The following is a 6,320-nucleotide window of genomic DNA, read 5'->3' as shown; positions in this document are numbered from 1 at the left end:
ATTTTTTTTTTCCTATTCTGCTTGGAAGGAAAATTAAAGTTTTAAGTGAATATTTTGGGCACAATATGAAATTAGATGCTATTGTCCACAGGTCACCTACATACTCATTGCCACAAATGAGTGATTGTCGTGGTTTAAACTAAATCTGCAGAGTTCCCCCTTTGTTTCCCCTCCCCCCCTCACCTTCCTACTCCCGGAGGGATGGGAAGGAGAGCCGGAGGAATACAACTCCCACGGGTCGAGGCAAAATCAGTCCAGCAATTAAGGTATAACAGAAATCACTACTGCTACCAATAACAAATCAATGTTAGAGGAGACAAACAGGGAGAGAGAATACGATACCACCCGCCGCGACGAGGCCAGCCCGGAAGAGAGCTCACCCCTCCCCTCCTGGCCAGCTTACAGTTCCCCCTCCGAGCCCAGCCCGGCGTGTTAACCCCTTCCGTTCCGGCCAGCTTCCAGTCCCATCCCCGAGCAGGACGTGCTGTGGTATGGAATACCTCCCCGACTAGCCCAGACCAGGCGCTCTATCTCTCCCTCCTCCCTGGCAGAGCATGAGCTACTGCTGAACCCATGACAGTGATGCTCTCTGAAAAAAAAAAACCAACAACCCACTCTCTCAGTTAATTTGGTGCTTTTGTTACTATTCTGTTTCCTTTTATTTAAGTTATAATCTTACTTATTGCACACTAAGTTTCCTATCAACATAGAACTGCAGATTTTCTCAGGGGTGTCTTCTGCATCAGGTGTGGCTCTGTTTATTTGGAACACTTCTTAACCTCAGTGGTTCTACACATGGAGACTGATATAAAAGAGACATTAAGGCTGAAGGCTGAGATACTTTTTATGGGTACCCAGTTTGCAACATCTAGAGACAGTTTTTTCAGAATATTAGTTTTCTGCATTGTTTGTTAAGTGCAAAAGCAAGCCTCCATGAAGTTGAAGACAGCAATAAGCCACAAAATCTGCTAATCACATCTCCTACATCTCAAGCTGATTGCTTAGAAAATGAGAAACTTCAATGGACTTGAGAGAAAAAATTTGCTTAAACAGCTAGCTAGTATGTGATCGGGGGGATCATTAACTGGCTTGCCTTTGTGTCAGTTACGAAGGATACCATCCATTTGTTTTACTGTTACTTGCCTTATTCACTATGTGGCTTCCAAATTCTTTGAAAGGTGGGGAGCAGTTTAATAGGCAATTGTTATAATGTATTGGACTACCGTTGCAGAGGTGTCACAACAGTATTTGCAAACTAAGGAAATATATCACAAAAGCTAAATGTAGTGGGAGAGTTAATAGGCACTGTAAACAGTAAATGATCACATTTGAATGAAAAATTACTACCTCATAGAAAAAAAAGGCTAACATCCATCTCTCAATAAATGTGTATATGTGACTGAATGTACTTATGTGTTTTCTGCTGTTCTACTATTACATATATGTATGACTGTTTGCCCATCATGTTTATTTTTCAGAATAAATCAAGGATGTACTTTACAGAACTGCATATTCACTTTTTAAAAATATGCATTCCAAAGTATTTCTGTTTGGACAGCCAGCACATATTTACCTGTTTATTTCATGTATACTGTATGAACTGCAGACTTGAAGATCTACTGCCTGAAACCTGATGCACGGGAAGAAACCCATTTTGCAAATGAAGTCTGATATCCCTGAGACACTAAGGCTAAATCCTGAAGTATGACCACCTTTTTTGGGTGTCCAACTTGAAACTTCTCTGTATTTTCTCAGAATATTAAAGATTCCTACAATATTTAAAAAATAGTGACATAGTAAAGCCCTACAGTGGGCAAAGGAACTGATTTATATCCATCACTATATTCTGTATTTCCAGTAGAGTAATGGCCAAAGTCTCAAAGAAGGTATGGAATAGCATCAAATAGAATAATCTACCTAAAACCAGGATTTTCTGATCCAGCTGGCAAAATAGGACTCACAGTTATTTCATGTGTCTGCTAAACATGAGAAAGGTGTCAGACAGCTGTTCAAAGATTAGATTGTGTTAGAAAGAAGCTATTGTTCAGAGTATCTGAGAATGAAAACGTATTTCTAAGTTGTCAAAACTCACAACTGAAACAGAGAAAAGGAAATGACTGCTTCAGGTGGAGTTCAGCGTTTAAAACTGAAAGCTCTCTAGGGCTGCTCTGTTAATCATTTTCTCTGGAGAACTGAAAATAAGAGGCTACAAATGAAATAAAAGAATCCCTGCTTGCTTAACCTTCTCACTCAAGTGAAAACCATGACAAAAAAGATCTAAAAAAAGCCTGAAGATACCATATTCAGCTGTTTGAAAGTAGCAGTAATGAGGGCTTGGAACATCTTATTAGGAAACTGTCAAACCCCAGGTTGCCTTATAGATGGACAATCATGAGCTACAATTACAAAAGAGTGGGAAATACACCGATAGAACCAAACATTGTGGCAGGAGATGACAAGGTGCACAGCATGTGATGGGAATTGAACCGAAGTTTTTTCCTTTAGAAAAATCTTTTAAAGGAAATACTAAGGTAAAATTTATAGGCAAAGGAAGAACAACATTTTAGCCACTTTCACATTGAGATTGGAATCTCTGAATGGTAACACCACTATAGTAGCGGTTTCAGATGAGGAGCTTCAGGTATTTGACCCCAGCAAAGAACCATATCAGACTTTTAAGTTCTGCTATATTTAAGGTTGATAGGGATGGTAGTGTGATGACCAATAGAATCAAAGAATAATAAAATAGTTAGGGCTAGAAAGGACCTTAAATAAACTTGTTTCAACCCCCCTGTCATGGGTAGGGACACTTCCCACTAAACCATGTCACCCAAGGCTCTGTCCAACCTAGCCTTGAACACTGCCAGGGATGGAGCATTCACAGTTTCCTTGGGCAACCCATTCCAGTGCCTCACCAACCTCATAGTAAAGAACTTCTTCCTTATATACAATCTAAACTTCCCCTGTTTAAGTTTGAACCCATTACCCCATGTCCTGTCACTACAGTCCCTAATGAATAGTCCCTCACCAACATCCCTGTAGGCCCCCTACAGATACTGGAAGGCTGCTATGAGGTCTCCATGCAGCCTTCTCTTCTCCAGGCTAAACAGACCCAGCTTTCTCAGCCTGTCTTCATGTGGGAGGTGCTCCAGTCCCCTCATCATCCTCATGGCCCTCCTCTGGACTTGTTCTAACAGTACCATGTCCTTTTTATGTTGAGGACACCAGAACTGCACACAATACTCCAAGTGAGGTCTCACGAGAGCAGAGTAGAGGGGCAGGATCACCTCCTTTGACCTGCTGGTCACGCTTCTTTTGATGCAGCCCAGGATACGGTTGGCTTTCTGGGCTGTAAGCGCACACTGCCGGATCATGTTCATTTTCTCATCAACCAACACCTCCAAGTCCTTTCCCGCAGGGCTGATCTGAATCTCTTCTCTGCCCAATCTGTAGCTGTGCCTGGGATTGCTCCAACCCAGGTGTAGGACCTTGCACTTGGCATGGTTAAACTTCATGAGGCTGGCATCAGCCCAACTCACAAGCGTGTCAGGGTCCCTCTGGATGGCATTCCTTCCCTCTAGCGTATCAACAGAACCACACAGGTTGGTGTTAATTGTCAAACTTGCTGAGGGTGCACTGAATCCCACTGTCCATGTCACTGACAAAGGTGTTAAAGAAGACCGGTCCCAACACCGATCCCTGAGGGACACCACTCATTACTGGTCTCCAGGCGGACATTGAACCGTTGACCACAACTCTTTGAGTGCGACCATCCAGCCAGTTCTATATCCACTGAGTGATCCACCTATCAAACTGTCGTCTTTCCAATTTAGAGACAAGGATGTTGTGTGGGACAGTGTCGAACACTTTGCACAAGTCCAGGTAGATGACGTCAACTGCTCCACCCCTGTCCATCAGTTCTGTAGCCCCATCATAGAAGGCCACCAAATTGGTCAGGCAGGATTCCCCCCTAGTAAAGCCATGCTGGCTGTCACCAAGCACCTTGTTGTTTTTCATGTGCCCTAGCATGCCTTCCAGGAGAATCTGCTCCAAGATTTTGCCAAGCACAGAGGTGAGACTGACTGTTCTGTAGTTCAGTCACAGGATCATAGAGTGGTTTAGTCTTGGAAAGGAAACTGAAAGCTCATCCTGTTCCATCCCCACTGTTAAGGGCCCAGACACCTTCCACTAAACCAGGTTGCTCAAAGCCCCATCCACCCTGGCCTTTAACACTGCCAGCGATTGCGCAGCCACAGCTTCTCTAGGCAACCTGTACCAGTGCCACGGCACCCTCACTGGGAAGAATTTCTACCTAATTTCTAATCTATATCCCCCCTTTTTTAAATTAAAGCCATTCTCCCTTGTCCTGTACCTACATGCCCTTGTAAAAAGTCCCTTGATAGCTTTCATGCTTCCTAACTTTAGGTACTGAAATGCTGCAATAACATTTCCCTGAGCCTTCTCTTCTTCAGGCCGAACAAGCGCTAATCTCTCAACCTGCCTTCATAGGAGAGGTGCTCCAGACCTCTGATCATTGTGGTCTCCTCTAGACTCACTCAAGAAGGTCCACATCCCTCTTGTGCTGGGGGTCCTAGAGCTGAACACAGCACTGCAGGTGGGAGTCTCATGAGAGTGGAAGAGAGGGGGAGAATCCCCTCCTTTGATGTGCTGGTCACACTGCTTTTGATGCAGCCCATCACATGGTTGGTTTCTGGACTGGAAATGCACAGTGAAGCTTGCTCATGGTCAGTTTCTCAACAACAAACATGCCCAAGTCCTTCTCCTCAGGTTTTCTCTCAATCCAGTTCTCACTCAGCCTGTGTTTGTGCTTGGAATTGCCCCGACCCAAGTGTAGGACCTTATGCTTTTCTTTTTTGGACTTCGTGAGTTCGGCCCACCTCACAAGCTTGTCAAGGTCCCTCTGGATGGCATTCCTTCCTTCCAGCATATCAACTGCACCACAAAGCTTTGTGTCATCAGCAAACTTGCTGAGAGTGCACTCAATCCTATTGTCCGTGTCACTGACAAAGATGTTGAACAGCACCAGCCCCAGTAATGAGCCCTGAGAAACACCATTTTTCTTTAACCTCCACCTGGATCTTGAATTGTTGACCACTACACTCAAAGTGTGGCCATCCAGCCAATTCTTTATCCACCTAGTGGTCCATCCATCAAATCCATGCTTCTCCAATTCAGAGACAAGGATGTCATGTAGGACAGCATCAAACATTTTGCACAAGTCCATGTAGATGTTGTCAGTCATTCTCCCCTTATCCACCAGTGCTGTAGCCCCATCACAGAAGGTCACCGAATTTGTCAAGCATGATTTACCCTTGGTGAACCCATGTTGGCTGTCAGCAATCACCCTCTTATTTTTCATGTGCCTCGGCATAGTTTCCAGGAGGATCTGCTTCCTGATCTTGTCAGGTACTGAGGTGAAATTGACTGGGCTGTAGTTCCCTGGGTCTTCCCTTTTTCCTTTTTGGAAATGGGGATTATGTTTCCCTTTTTCCAGTCAGTGGGAACTTCACTGGGCTGCTGCAGCTTCTCAAATATGATAGATAATGGTTTGGCAACTTCATCTGCCAGTTTCCTGAGGACCCACAGATGCTTCTCAACAGGTTCCATTGACTTGTGTACCTTCAGGTTCCTCAGATGATCATGAACGTCACCTTCTCCTGGAATGTTTTTCACTCTTTCAGTCCCTGCCTTTGCCTTCTGTGATGTGGTCTATATGGCTGAAACACTTGCTGATCAAAGCAAGACATGAAAGGTGTTGAGGCCTTCAGCTTTCTACATATCCCAGGTAACCTGGTCTTCTGTTTCATTCCCTCATTTTCATTTTATCCCCAGTATCCCTATAGAAAATTTTTTGTTGCCCTTGTTATCCCCAGCCAGGTTTAATTCTATCTGGGTTTTAGCATTCCTAGCCTGATTCTCACCAGTTTGGACAGTTTCTCTGTACTTCTCCCAGGCTATCTGTCCTTGCTTCCATACTTTGTAGGCTCCCATTTTCTATTTGAGTTTGTCTAAGTGTTCCTTGTTCATCCATGCAGGTCACCTGGCTTTTTTTGCCTGAGACTTCCTCTTTGATGGAATACCTTGCTCCTAAAGTTGAACATGGAAATCCGCGAATATTAACCAGCTTCCTAAGATCCCTCTTCCCTCCAGGGCTTTATGTCATGGTACTGCATCAAGCAGATGCTTGAAGAGGCTAAATCCACTCTCCTAAGCTCCATGGTAACAAGCTTGCTGTGTACTGTCCTCATCACTATAAGGATCTTGAACTCCACTGTATCTGGTTACTGCAGCTAAAATGA

This window comes from Melopsittacus undulatus, chromosome Z, assembly GCF_012275295.1.
Source record: "Melopsittacus undulatus isolate bMelUnd1 chromosome Z, bMelUnd1.mat.Z, whole genome shotgun sequence".
Classification (NCBI taxonomy): domain Eukaryota; kingdom Metazoa; phylum Chordata; class Aves; order Psittaciformes; family Psittaculidae; genus Melopsittacus; species Melopsittacus undulatus.
Note: the sequence above shows the minus strand (reverse complement) of the source record.